At 39.5% G+C, this 15,036-nt stretch overlaps 1 pseudogene; it reads right to left on the bottom strand.

Moving 5' to 3' along the window:
- Positions 1-5,483: 5,483 nt before the first annotated feature.
- On the bottom strand, positions 5,484-8,182 carry LOC121169506 (annotated as a pseudogene).
- Positions 8,183-15,036: the final 6,854 nt, after the last annotated feature.

Here is a 15,036-nt window from a genome sequence, read left to right as displayed (position 1 = left end):
TTGTCAATTTTGTTTATCTTTTCAAAGGATGAGTCCTTTGCTTCAATGATTTTTTTGTACTTTTAAAATTCTCTATTTCATTTGTTTCTACTCTGCATTTTATTACTTCTGCCAATTTTGAATTTGTTTTTGTGTGCATTTTCCTACTTAATACATTTTTATTACATTTTTCAGAGTTTTTAAAAACATAGGCATCGACTTATGAACTCTCTTGCTACTATTTTTGTTATATCCTATAAGTTTTGGTATATTGCTTTCCATTTTCATTCACTTGAAGAAAATTAAAATTTTAAAATTTCATCCTTGATCCATTGGTGGTTCAGAATAATTTTTAAAATTCCTATGCATTTGTATAATTTCCAAAATTTTTCTTACAATGTTTTTTAGTTTCATTACATTATGGTAAGAAATGATAATTAATGTAATCTCTAATTTGATAAAATTTCTTTAATGATCTGGCATATCATGGATCCAGGTACGATTGAGAAGAATGTGTATTCCACAACTATGGGATGGAGTTTTTTATAGATATTAACTCCAATTGATGTACCATGAAATTTAACTCTTGTTTCTTTTTGATTATTTTCTGGATGATCTGTCTACTTCTGAAAGCAGTGTATTAAATCCCTTATCAATACTCAGTAGGAATATATCTCTTCTTTAAGATTCATTTATATTTTCCTTATGTATATTGGTGCTCCCACATTGAGTGCAAATATATTTATAATTGTTATCTCCTCTTGTTGGTTTGAACCCTCTATTTTTACATATCTTTCTGTTTTTATTTGTTGCTTTTGATTTAAAATCTGTTTAATCTGATAGAAGTATAGCTACTCCTGCATTCTTTTGGATTTCAATTTCATAGAATATTTTATTCAATTCTTTCACTTCCAGTAAATTCTCTAATTAAAAGATGTAGAGTGACCAGATTGATCAATAGAAAGACCTAATTATATGCTTTTTAAAAAAGATTTATTTATGTTTATTACAAAGTCAGATATACAGAGAGGAGAGGAGACAGAGAGGAAGATCTTCCATCCAATGATTCACTCCCCAAGCGATTGCAATGGCTGGTACTTCGCCGATCCGAAGCCAGGAGCCAAGAGCTTCTTCCGGGTCTCCCACACGGGTGCAGGGTCCCAAGGCTTTGGGCCGTCCTCGACTGCTTTCCCAGTCCACGAGCAGGGAGCTGGATGGGAAGTGGGGCTGCCAGGATTAGAACCGGCGCCCATATGGAATCCTGGCACGTTCAAGGCGAGGACTTTAGCTGCTAGGCCATGCTGCCGGGCCCTAAATATATGCTTCTTATAAATACTCAGTTCCTGTTAGAGAATTAATAAATTTAATTTAAAGGTAATTATTGAACAGTAAATATTTACTACTGCCATTTTAATATTTGTTTTTTCCAGTTTTGTTTTGATTGCTTTTCCTCTCTCTGTTTGAATCTTCCTTCATGGTTGGGTGATTTTTATCTGGTAGTGTGTTTTGATCCATTATTTACGAGTCTTTGGTAATTCTATTATAGATTTAAAATGTTTAAATAAAAATCTACTTTTCAAAAAGAAAATGGTGCTACTGTATGACCTATGAGTCATTGAAGAATTTAATCAGAAGAAAGTGTTTTTGAAGAGATGAAACTAACAAAAAAATTATCAAAATCCATGACATATAGTTTCTGCTGATCTTTGTTGGTGAGATAATGTCTCCTGTAGGCAGTAAATAGATGGGTTTTCTTTTTTAATCCAGTCTACTAACTATGATGTTTGATTAATAAGCTTAAGCCATTTACATTCCGGGTTAGTATGTATGGATGGTACTTTTGTCCTGTCATTTTAGCAATGGTTGTTCATTGATTTAGTCTTCTGTTATTTTACTGAGATGTTCTTCATATTTGCCTTTGGTTTTGGTGGGTGTTATTCCTCTTCTCTGTCAAGAGAACATTTTTTAAGATATATTTTTATTTTCAATTTTGAATTATGCGGTACAATTTCATATAGGCTGGGATTCCCCCCAAACTCCCACCCCCCGACAGATTTTTCCCATTTTACTACAATAGTGTACTCCTTCACCAGGAATCATAATTCTATCTTCTCTTATTTATGTTTACTCCGACATTGTTGGTACAGACAATGTCAGACAGTCCAGCATCCCATTGTCTGCACATTTCCAACAGTTTCATTGGAAGTCTATCTTTCCTCTGGAAGCAGGGATGCATGTTCCATTATGCCCCCACATCTGTATATGATAGACCCCAGTACTCCATCACTGTACATTTCCATAATTGAGAAGCCATGAAACAAGGTCAACAATTGGTATGAGTTAGAACAGCCACAACAGCAACCACAATAAATTACAGTACCATGAAAAATGCGCCACTGAGTAACTACCACATGAGTGACAAAAAGGAAACACAAAAGACTTGGGAAAAATGATGCCACAGTGTAATCCATGAGCCATTGAAGAATTCGACAAGAGAAAAGAAATTATTTGGAATAAGCAAAACTGAAATAAAAAAACATCAAAACACATGGAATACAGCCAAAAAATTAAAAAACCAAAAAACAGTATGGATCGGATTATCGAAGTAACACTTTCCTATAATCCTGTAATCCTATATTTGCAGCATCACAATCTACAATAGGAAAGACATGGAAACAATCCAGATATGTATCCAAAGAAGAGTGGTTAAAGAAACTGTGGTACATCTACTCCATAGAATATTATTCAGCTGTTAAGAAGAAAAAGAAATTATATTATTTACAACCAGGTGGTCCCAACTAGAGACCATTATGCTCAGTGAAATGAGTCAATCACAAAACAAATACCATATGTTCTCTCTTATATAAGGAAGTCAACATGGAAAGAGAACATTTTAAAGTGTTATTTGTAGGGCAGGTTTAGAAGAGGCAAATTCTTTTAACTTTACTGTGGAAGAATTTTATCTCATTTTCAAAAACAAAGGAAAGCTTTGCCGGGTACGTTATCCTGGGCTGACTTTTTTTTTTTTTTTTGCTTTTAGAATCTGGAGTATTTTGCTCCATTCTCTTCTGGCCTGTAGAGTTTCCTGTGAGAGGTCTCCTGTGAGTTTAATTGGCATTCCTTTATACATCAATTGATTTTTTTTCAAGTGCTCATTTAAGGATCTTTTCCTTATGTTCGATTGAAGAGAGCTTGATTATTGTGTGTCTTGGTGAAGATTACTTTTGATTAAGCCTGTTGGGAGTTCTGTGCCCCTCCTGTTTTCCAATTCCTTCTCTAGATTAGGGAAATTTTCCGTTATTATTGCATTGAATACACCTTTAATCCCCAGTTTCTCTTTCTGCACCTTCTGGGACTCCCATAACTCTCTCTTTTTTTTTTTTTTTTTAAATGTAAACGGCAGTATATAGAGCGTTTTTATTTTTTAAAAAGATTTATTTTATTTTTATTGGAAAAGCGGATGTACAGAGAGGAGAGACAGAGAGGAAGATCTTCCGTCCCATGATTCACTCCCCAAGTGAGCACAACGGTCGATGCTATGCCGATCCGAAGCCAGGAGCCTCTTCCGGGTCTCCCACACGGGTGCAGGGTCCCAAAGCTTTGGGCCGTCCTCGACAGGCCACAAGCAGGGAGCTGGATGGAAAGAGGGGCCGCCGGGATTAGAACCGGCGCCCATATGGGATCCTGGGCGTGCAAGGCAAGGACCTTAGCCACTAGGCCACCGCACCGGGCCCGACTCCCATACCTCTTATATTTGGCCTTGTAATAGCGTCTTTCAATTCATGAATACTTTTTTTTTTTTTTTTTTTTTTTAGCTCGGTCCAGCTCTGCTCCAGTTTTCTGTTTGTTTCCCCCTGGTGACAGGAAATAACTTCTAATTTTTGAGATTCTTTCTTCTGCTTCCCTCATTCTGTATTGGAGACTCCATTGTACTTTTAATTCGCTCCAGTGTATTCTTCATTTATCATACAACAGCTTTCATTTGATTCATTTCCTGTGTGACATACTCCTTGAGTTCCTTGAAAGCCTGCTTTACGTGCTTCTCGTTGTTGATAACAAGCTTTGTAGCAAGTGTTTTGAATTCTATATCTCCCGTTTTCTCGATTCAGTTAACTCTGAGGTTGGCAAAGGCTTTTTTCTTTCTTTTTTTTTTTTTCTTTTTTGCCATAATATTCATTGTGGCTGCTTCTTCTTTTGCTCTTGGTTAGCAGATTCTTTTCCTTCAGGCAGGTTTCTAAACTGTGTCACTCACAGGTCTACAGTTTGATTTTACTTATTGCAGTTGGTACACGGCTTCTTTGTTTGCAGCCTTTTGTGCCACTCCCTCCAGCGAGTTCCAGGTCTGGGTTCTTATGTTAGATTTCCTCCATGGTCTCCGTAGCCCCAGCTCCTGGCTCACCACTCTCCACCTCCTGTGATCCCATGCTGAGGCTGCCCCGTTGTCTGTACAACCTTTCTCCCCCTTCTGGTTGAAGCAGGTCCCAATATTAGGAAGACATCAGGAGTTCTATATAGCTAGGTTGCTGTTGGTGGTAATCTTGCCGGAACCTGTTGACTTTTAGGTCTGAGGGCCACACGGACCCATTTTTGATCCGTACAATTGCGTAGTATTATTTTCCTTGTTGCTTCTGGAGTTCCGGCTCCAGTGCAGTTCAGACCGCTACTTGCTGAATGCTGCTGGGGTATCGGTCACTGCAACACCACACCGTTGTGTCTGCTGCATTCCTGTGTGTGTAAGTCTCCAGGTACCCCTCTGCTATTCTTCTGTCCTCTCCTGTTTCCTGGAATTTGCCGTCTCTGCTTCACACTGGCTAACGTTTCTCCTGTCCGTTTAAATGTGTCCTTACCTTATTCCGCCATTTTGATTCTCTGTGTAGTTTCTTAAACCAGTGATTTTTTTTTCTACCTTGAAATATTTTCTTCTTCCTTGTTAACACCACTTTTTTTTTCAGGTTGAAGAGCTTCAATTAGTGTATTTTTAAAATCTTAACCTACTTATTTATGTGAAAGGCACAGAGACAGAGATAGCTAGATCACTAATGAGATGCATGACAAAGCTCTGGCTGTGCCGGACCAAAGCCGAGGGCCTAGAGCTCAGTCTCTGCTAGAGTATTTAACTATTCCCTTTGTTCTTTATGCAGCTTGTCAAGTGTCCTTCAAACAGCTCTTTTTAAAAGAATTTTTTTTTCTTGACAGCTGTTTTATTTACAATGCCAACTTTTAAAAGTTCACTCAAGTTAACTGACAATAAACTAGGCAGAAATGGCTTTAGAAGAGGGAAAACCCAAAATGTCACTTTCTATCAGGAACCCACAGTTAAGTTTTATTTAGAGCTAAGAAAACGGGAACTTTTGATCATACTAGATGAAACTCAAGGTTTGGAATCTGTACTCAAACTACACATGCAGTGGGGACAACATTTACTAGAACAAATGATTTGTCTACCGTTTGCCTAATATTAACAATTATAAACAGAGCAGTGCAACTAGTATTTGGAACAATCCTTATAGTGTTACAGTGTCAGGCACAACATTGCACTTCTCTCCACATGGCTGGTTCTCTTTGCGGACCTGGGCTGCTGCTGCTGCTTCAGTGACGTTGTTCTTTATATTGGAGGTCTTGCGGATCTCCTCAGGAGTCTTTCCCTTGATCATGTTGGCAACAGTCTTTTGCATAACATCAAAGAAACCTTTGATGTCTAAGTAGTTTGCAGCCAGAATAAGCTCAGAAAGTGTTCCTTGAACAATTCTTGGTCCCAAACAGGGATATCATCTGTTCGCTTATCTTTGTTCTCGTCATCTTGAGCAGCAGGAGGGGGTCATCCTTGTGGTGGGTGCACCACTGAATGCCCTTTTTTTTTTTAAAAAAAGATTTATTTTTTTATTATTTTTTCATTGGAAAGGCGGATATACAGAGAGGAGAGACAGAAAGGAAGATCTTCTGTCCCATGATTCACTCCCCAAGTGAGCGCAACGGTCGATACTATGCTGGTCCGAAGCCAGGAGTCTCCCACGCGGGTGCAGGGTCCCAAAGCCTTGGGCTGTCCTCAACTGCTTTTCCGGGCCACAGGCAGGGAGCTGGAAGGGAAGCGGGGCTGCCGGGATTAGAACCGGCGCCCATATGGGATCCCGGGGCGTGCAAGGTGAGGACCTTTAACCACTTGCGCCACCGCGCTGGGCCCTGAATGCCCTTTTTTAATATTGCTGCATTGACATTTGGTAGAGGAACTGGGTCATAATCTCCATCATCCATTCCCAAATCTTTCTAAATGATCTTGATAGTCACAGACTGCTTGGCAATTTCCACATCAACTTTAAAAATCTCTCCATCAGAACTCTGCAACTTAATTGAAGGTATGGTGTTCCGAGCTTGTGGACACGGTGGCCCGAGAGGCAGGCAGTACTGGCACACGGAGAGAAAGGCAGAGGACAAGACCACTCTTTTAATTTTTATTTTTAAAATTTATGGTATAATTTTGTGTAGTCTGGGATTCCCCTGCCCCCATTTTCCACCCTCTGATTGATTTTCCCATTATGTCACAACTCTTCATAAGGAGTTATAATTGCATCAGTCTGCTATTGAAGTGTGCCCTGACATTGCGAAACAGCTCTTTTGAATGCTCCATACAAGCATCTGAAATGTTTGATTCCTAGATGACTGGATTCTAGCAACTTCTTTTTTTTATCTTTTATTTATTAATATTAATATCATTTTACGATACAGTTCCATAGTCCCCTGGGATTTCCCTTACCTCCTCCCCAATCCCCCCCCCCCAGTGAGTTCCCCTATATCATTACTAAACTATATATCGTTGTGTGCGTGGACAATGGCAGAGTCCATCATCCTATCTAGCAACTTCTTTAATTCTTTTTTTTTAAGATTTATTTATTTTTATTGCAAAATTAGATATACAGAGAGGAGGAGAGACAGAGGAAGATCTTCTGTCTGATGATTCATTCCCTAAGTGACCGCAACAGCCGGTGCTGCACTGATCTGAAGCCAGGAGCCAAGAATCTCCTCTGGGTCTTCCACACGGGTGCAGGGCCCCAAGGCTTTGGGCTGTCCTCGACTGCCTTCCCAGGCCACAAGCAGAGAGCTGGATGGGAAGTGGAATTGCCTGGATTAGAACCTGTGCCTGTATGGGATCCCGGCGCTTTCAAGGCGAGGACTTTAGCTGCTAGGCCACCACGCCAAGCCCAACTTGTTTAATTCTTTAGGTGCAGTCATGGTTCCTTGCAAATTCTTGTTTGTCTACAACATCATCTGTGCTTTGGAAGATTATTTTTGTATTATTTGTATATTAACCTTTTTTGTGTCTGCTCTTAAGAGAATTCTAAGCAGGCTGCCAATTTTCTCTGAGGCTGCGGACACATCTGCTATTTGAGCACTAGATGGAGCCCTAAGGTGAAGTCTGTTACAAGTTGGCTGTTGGTATGTTACCATTGTTTCAGTCCTAGAGGACGTTGCGAGTTTTGGTTCAAATCCACAGTGTGTCAGTCAGAATGAACTGGGGAAGTGTTCCAAGATAGGGTAATCCATCTACATGCTTCTTGGGCCTGGGCAAGACCCATATGCTTAGTGTAGTGGCGACCAATGCCACAATGCTAAATGACGTCCAGCAACCAGTGAAGCATGGGGATAGGAACAAAGACCACAGTGCCATTGGATTTCTGCTACTGAGGTAGACTCAAAGCTGGACACCAGCACTATCACAGCACAGCTGATATTGCCTTCATATCCAGTTAACTGGAGCCCTATGACTTCATTTGGCTCCCCGGTAGATCCAGAGGCTCTGGCGTCTGCCTCCGGCCTGAGAATAGGGACAATTAAGTGCCCAGTGGGGCTGATATGTCATTTGGGGTAAAGTCTGCTTCCTGCAATGCAAGCACCCCATTATGGCACTTCATGTCCTAGCTGCTCCACCCACATCTGAGCCAGGTTCCTGCTGGGGGAGAAGCAGCCGAGGGTGACCAAGGACACATTCTGCGGTTAAGAAGCCTGGGAGCAGGAGCTCTCTCTGCAACTGTGTTTTCAAAGTTACTTTTAAAATCTTGTCTGAGAAAGACAAAGTTCCCCTTTCCTGGTTCACTTGCCAAATGCCCACAGTGACCCTGTGTCAGGCCAAGAGCCCAAGATAGGACCTGGGAACTCACGCCAGGCGTCTCACAGTGGTGGCGGCAAGGTAAGTACTTGTGCCCCTCATCGCTGCTTCTTAGGGTATACCTCAGCTCGAGGCTGGAGCTAGGTTACAAACCTGCACGTTCTGATAGGAGCTGTGGCTATCTTAACCGACATCTTCTCTACCAGGCAAACACCCATCCTAACACTGTCTTTTCTTGTTGTGGCCCTGTTGCTGCTTCAGTCCCAAGTGCTATAGTCCCTCTCCTCCCATGGAGAAGGCGAGAAATCTCTATACGGTGGACTCCTTGAAGATGGGGGAGGAGTGATGCAACAGTGCATTCCTTCCTACTGTCTTTAATGCAAATATTACTAGTAGTATATGAAAGCGGCACTGGAGTGTGTCACCTAGCTTCTGGAGCTCTTAAAGTAACTTGGTATGGGAATAACTGTTTAAAGTTAGTGTCTCTATGGGGAAGTGATTACTAAAGCATTTTACTAAGCTACCATCTTTCTCTACTTCTGAAGAAACAAAGAATGTTGAAATCAATAGTGTTTTTTTTTCCCCAATAATAAGCACTTTTAAGAACTTTTGGATGATCTCTTGGATTTAAAATTTTGGATTAAAATTATGGATTTATTTTTTTTTCTTCATAAAACAACGAATTGGTCCCAGGATAGTAGCCTAGTGGCTAAAGTCCTCACCTTGTGTATGCCGGGATCCCATATGTGTGCCGGGTTGTATCCTGGCTGCTCTACTTTCCTTCCAGCTCTCCACTTGTGGCCTGGGAAGGCAGTAGAAGAGCCAAAGTCTTGGGACCCTGCACCCACATGGGAGACCCAGAAGAAGCTCCTGCTTCCTGGCTTTGGGTCAGCTCAGCTCCGGCTATTGCACCTGCTTGGAGAGTAAACAAGTGGATGGAAGATCTTTTTCTCTGTCTCTCCTTCTCTTTTTAAATCTGACTTTTCAATTTAAAAAAATCATTCTTTAAAAGAAATAGCTAGGGCCCAGCGCGGTGGCGCAGTGGCTAAGGTCCTTGCCTTGCACGCCCGGGATCCCATATGGGCGCCGGTTCTAATCCTGGCAGCCCCGCTTCCCTTCCAGCTCCCTGCCTGTGGCCTGGGAAAGCAGTCGAGGACGGCCCAAAGCTTTGGGACCCTGCACCCGTGTGGAAGACCCGGAAGAGGCTCCTGGCTTCGGACCGGCATAGCATCGGCTGTTGTGCTCACTTGGGGAGTGAATCATGGGACGGAAGATCTTCCTCTCTGTCTCTCCTCTCTGTATATCCGCCTTTCCAATAAAAAAATAATAAAAATAAATCTTTAAAAAAAAGAGAGAAATAGCTAATCTTTTAATTCCATTTTCCACAAACTTTTTGAGGTACCTTTGTATATTTCTAGAGAAGTTAGAGAGAAAATCATGCCCTGGAAGAACATATCAAACTGTTGACTTATTTTTAGTTTTTTCTTGGCACACCTGGTTGTATTATTAGCCACAACATAGTTACCTGTAGTATAAAGGAGGGATGGGGAACATGTGGCTTGAGAGCCCTATAAGGCCCATGAAATCATGTGGTCTGTCCTTGCCAAGGGAATTGTAGGTGGGACTTGAAATTCAGTCTGTCTGATGATGTTTAAGTTGACAATTTTGTATATAGCCCATGAGTGATATAAATATGCAAATTGTTAATGGCAGAATAAAGGTTCCCCATCACTGTTGAGGTCAAACACTTGGATTAAATGAGACTTTATTTTGCATTTGAATTTCAAAATTTTTTTAAATGCTGTGGACACTGAAACACAAGACAGTGTTCTGTGGCATTTAGACTGGACAGAGAGTGAAGCCCTAAAGTGATAATGAGTTGGAAAAATGGATAAAGTAAAGCATGGGGCATCTGTTGCTTAATTTTTTCAGTTTATTGCATATTGTCCTTTTATATGGATTTAAAAATCAGATTATAATTATGTAGAATCTTACTGTCATTTTTGTTGGGATTATGTTAAATTTACATAGATGGGGAAGCATCTGTTAATGAATCCTGATTTATATGAATAGTGTGTGGCTTTCCATTGGACCAACTTTCTTTCTTTCTTTCTTTTTTTTTAAGGTTGTTTATTTGAGAGTTATAGATGGGAGGAGGAAGTATGAGGGGGAGGGGAAAGAAGGAAGGAAAGAGAGAAAGAATATGAATTAATGAGATTGTTTTCAATCTACCTGTTTACTCATCTGATGGCCACAATTGGCCAGGACTGGGCCAGTCTGACCAGGAGTTTCCTTCTGGTCTCCCATATGATGTCAGAAGCCAAACACTTGAACCGTCTTTTGCCGCTTTCCTAAACCATTAACAGAGAGCTGGACCAGAAGTGGAGCATCCAGGATGCAGACCAGTGCCTATATAGGATCCCAACATTTCAGGCAGTGACTTTACCCAGCATACCATGATGCCAGCCCCCTACATTGAATTTCTAAGTTCTTTTTATATTTTTAATGAATATCTTGAACATACCTTGCTTGTTTTGTTTCTAGATTTTTAAAAATTTATTTTTATTAACAGATTTTTTTTCTTCATTTGTGATTGTTACAAGTACGTAAGACTTGATTTTTGCATGTAATCCATTTAATTTTACTAAACTCTTTTCATTCTAACCATTTGTACTAACTTTTATTTTCAGCATAGTAAAACAGATTATTCATGAATATTGGTAGTTTTTATCTCTGTCTTCAACTTATATGGCACACTATTTTTTTTTTTTGTCCTAATGCATCTGCTAGGACTTCCCCTGTTCTTTTCTTTAAGGAGGATGTTTCTAAAATTTCCTCATTAAGTATCATGCTTATTTCTATCAGTTACTCTTTGTTAAGTTAAATACTTTCAACTCCTACCTTTTTAAAAAAGCTTTTAAAGCAAAAGAATAGTTGGGAAATTTTACAAATTACTTTTCTATCTCTATTACGGACATACAATTTTTCCCCGTACATTGTTAATGAATTGAATTGCATTGGCAACTTTTGTTAAAATAAGCAAGCAAACAAACAAAACAACAACAGCAAAAAAAAATTATTATTGGGGCCAACACAGTGGCTTCTTAACCATCTGCTGTGCTGGCATCCCATATGCGCGTTAGTTTGTGTCCAAGTTGTTCCACTTCCAATCCAGCTCCCTGCTAATGGCCTGGGATAGCAGTGGAGGATGGTCCAAATCCTCAGATTCCAATACCCATGTAGGACAGCTGGAAGAAGCTCCTGCCTGTTAGTGTTAGACTGGCGTATCTCTGGCCATTGCAGCTCTTTGAGAGCGGACTATGAGGTGGAAGATCTTTCTTTCTTTCTAATGCTAATTTTCAGATATTTTTAGAAACTATTATCAAACCTGCATAATACTAGCATGCACTGTAACATCTCCCCATACCCATAAATCATCATCAGTAATCATCAATATTTTTTTGAAGTTATCTCCCTTCCCTGTTTGTGAGATAGCATTTTTAATTTACATTACAGTACAGGGCTTAATTGCCACATAAAATGTTCAACAAGCAAAAGGTGAAAAAACATAAGCAAGGGCTATAAACATAATCCAGTGGGAAGATGACCATTTCACCCATATACAGTAAATTTTAGAGTAATTACAAATCATTAATACTACAGTAATGCAGCATTTTTAACCAATGGTTTCTGTTGGAATATTTTAAGATAATCCTACAGTTTCACTCCAATATATTTTGGTATGCATAACAAAAGAATTAAAAAGCAAAAAGAAAATCCTCTGATATAATGTAGTCCCATTATCTTATCCTGCTGATGTGCAGTGAATAGTCAGTTTTGTTATTATCTGTACAATGCTTTTACTATTGCTATTTGTTAGAATCAGGATTCAGTTAAGCTCTACTTAGTAAGTTATTAAATTTCCTCTGAATTTTTAAAAAGCTAGAACCAAACAGTACTTTTTTTCTTCTATTTTTATGCAAATATTTTGTTTAAAGAGACTTGTTTGTCCTGAGTACTAGTCTGGATTTGGCTGATTGCCAAATCATATTCTGGATTTGGTTGATTGCTTCCTGAGGGTTTTTTTGTTGCTGTTGCAGTTAAAATTTAACTTTATTTACTTTTCTTTTCAATAGGGTCCTAAGAGCTCTTCTCTTCTCTCTTCTCTCTCTCTTCCCCTCCCCTCCCCTCCCCTCCGCTCCCCTCCCCTCCCCTCCCCTCTCCTCTCCTTTCCTTTCCATCTATCTAGTGAAAGTTCCATAGGCTCTGGGATTGCCCCCTCCAAATTTCCTCTCCCCACTGATTTCCCCAATATTATTACAAAATGTAGTTCTTCAAGAACAGTCATAAATCCATCATTCTGCTATTTAAGTGTATCCTGATATTGTAGATATGGGCTGTTGCAGAAGTTCCAGCATCCTATTGTCAAGATATATTTAACATTGGAGTCTACCTTTGATATGAAAGTAGAGATGCATACTACATTGCATCTTCACATCTTGATATGATCATCTCTATTACACAGTTCCTCTAGATGAGTATATGTGCAGGCATGTTTACCATATATCTATTGGTCTTATATTTTGCATTAAGGTTGCCTTATATCAAAGTGAACATATGACAGTGGTTCTTTTGGGATTGGCCTATCTCACTGAGCATAATGATCTCTAGGTCAGAGTGTAGGCTAGTACAACCACTATGAAAGTCAGTATGGAGAATGCTAAGAGAACTTAAGTCTTGTTTTACCTGCTTCTGTATTGCCTTTGGTTCCTGTAGACTGAAACTCTGATTTGGGACTTTCACTATTATTTGTGGTAATATTTCATGGTAGATATCATGTACTTCCTTTTATATAATTACTGATTATCTCACTTTTAGTAATACTAAAAGTGGATTGAGATGATGATAGTCTAACTCCTGCCTCGTCATGATCTCTCACATCCTTTACAGTTGATTTGATAACTTATCTGAGTCAGTTATTTTATTAGAAGTTTCTAAGAAATGATGTTCTCTTTCAACATTTATTAGCCAGAATTCTTCTTTAAGAAAAACTGTCCAGTATCTACTAGGGCTATTTGGTAAGTCTACAATAGAGCTCCTGTAGATAGTGCAAATCTTTTCAATTGTTAATTTTCCAAGAAGAGGTTAGTACCTTATTCCATTGACATTGAAAGATATTTAGAAGTGAAACCTTCGTTGCATTCCTGAGATTAATCTACCAAAATATCAGGTATATTTGTTAATCTGAAGATTTTGAGTGTCTATTATTCTATGTAGCATTTCTGTGTCTCTGTGAGCTTTCGTATCATTTATTTTTTAAAAGATTTTTAAAATTATTTTTTATTGGAAAATGAGATATACAGAGAGGAGGAGAGACAGAGAAGAAGATCCTCTGTCCACTGATTCACTCCCCAAGTGGCTGTGATGGCCAGAGCTGCGCTGATCCGAAGCCAGGAGCCAGGAGCCTACTCCGGGTCTGCAGGTTCCCAAACACTTGAGTCATTTCCCACCACTTTCCAATACTTATTAACAGGGAACTAAATAAGAAGCAGAACATCTGGGACTGGAATCGGCCACCATATGTTTTGAAGCCATACAGGCAACAGTTGACTTTGCTGTGCCACAATGCCAGCACTAACTATTCTTTCTGTTTCTATGAATTTGACTATTTGAAAATGAATTGTATAACTAGACTTATGCAACATTTGCTGTTTTAGATTATCCCACTTAGCATAATGTCTTATGACCTTCCATTTTAGAGCTGAATAATATGCTATTGTATGTGTATATCACATTTTGTTTATCTACTCACCTGCTGGTTAACATTTGGGTTGTGTAGCAAGAAAAGTTAGACTTTATGGAGTATCACTATAATGTATGGGGTCAAGATAGCCTTGGAAGGAAATCTGGCCTAATATTCCCTCAGGCATTTTGACACCAATAAAACAGAATTCCAAGTGTACTATAGTGGCTGAGTCCAGCTTCTTGTCTCTGATGCAAGATGGAATTCAGGATGAAATTTAAGTAAAGGTCAACAGAAAAGATTTATTTGCATGCTGTTAAAGTATACACTAAAGAAGGAATGTGGGCTTGAGTCCATTCCTTTATGTGATCTAGATGTATTGGGGTGGTGTCTGGGCCAAGGTTTAATGGAATATTCATAAAGGGTGGAGTTTGAGCAAAGCTGTGTAACACTCATTTTGTTTCCCTTTTTTGGAAATCTTGGAAGTATCAGGTCATCAGGTACCTGGTGGAAATTCTGAGTGTCAGCCATGGTAATTTTATTATAATGAGGGCTGCAGCCGGGAGCCATATGGGTTATTTTTTGGTTGGCACCAGTTCTAAGCAGTGGTTTCATGGCTGCTGCAGTTTCCCCATGCATGAAAGAGGTAATGGGTTCAGGGAGTACAAGTAAGGCTGTAGCATAGGTGGAGCTGCAGGGTGGGGTTGGTGACATTGGTTCCTTCTCGCCACCTAGTTCCCTGCCTGCATCAGAAGGGAAAAGACTCTTACTCAGGGTCCAGAGGTGAATAGAACGGAAGCCTCTCAGCTCTCTAGACTGTATTACTGCAGTATTCCAATCTGCAGTCTTAAAATTCTCCCTTTACCAGTAGCATCAAAAATATGGTGTAGAAAGACCTAGTCAATGTTACTGATCTTGACCCCATACATTACAGTGATACTCCATAAAGTCTAAATTTTGCTTGGTACACAATTCAGAGTTGAATTTTAGATCTCCAACATTTGTGCCTTTCTTCATAGATAATTCTGTCTTCTTTTAGCTTTCATTCTCTTCAAGTTGAAAACTGTTTTGTCTTGATGGGATCTCTCCATTTCTACCCTAGACGTTTCTGATTATTAGAAAGTGTCACTTCTTCGTCTCCATAATGCCCTGAGGGAGGAGGCTTTCTTTTTTTTTTAAGACTCTTTTTTATTTGAAAGGTAGAGTTACAGAG

Source organism: Ochotona curzoniae, unplaced genomic scaffold (assembly GCF_017591425.1).
Source record: "Ochotona curzoniae isolate NIBS_2020 unplaced genomic scaffold, NIBS_Ocur_1.0 scaffold_1852, whole genome shotgun sequence".
NCBI classification, from domain to species: domain Eukaryota; kingdom Metazoa; phylum Chordata; class Mammalia; order Lagomorpha; family Ochotonidae; genus Ochotona; species Ochotona curzoniae.
Note: the sequence above shows the minus strand (reverse complement) of the source record. Positions and strands in the feature narration are given on the sequence as shown.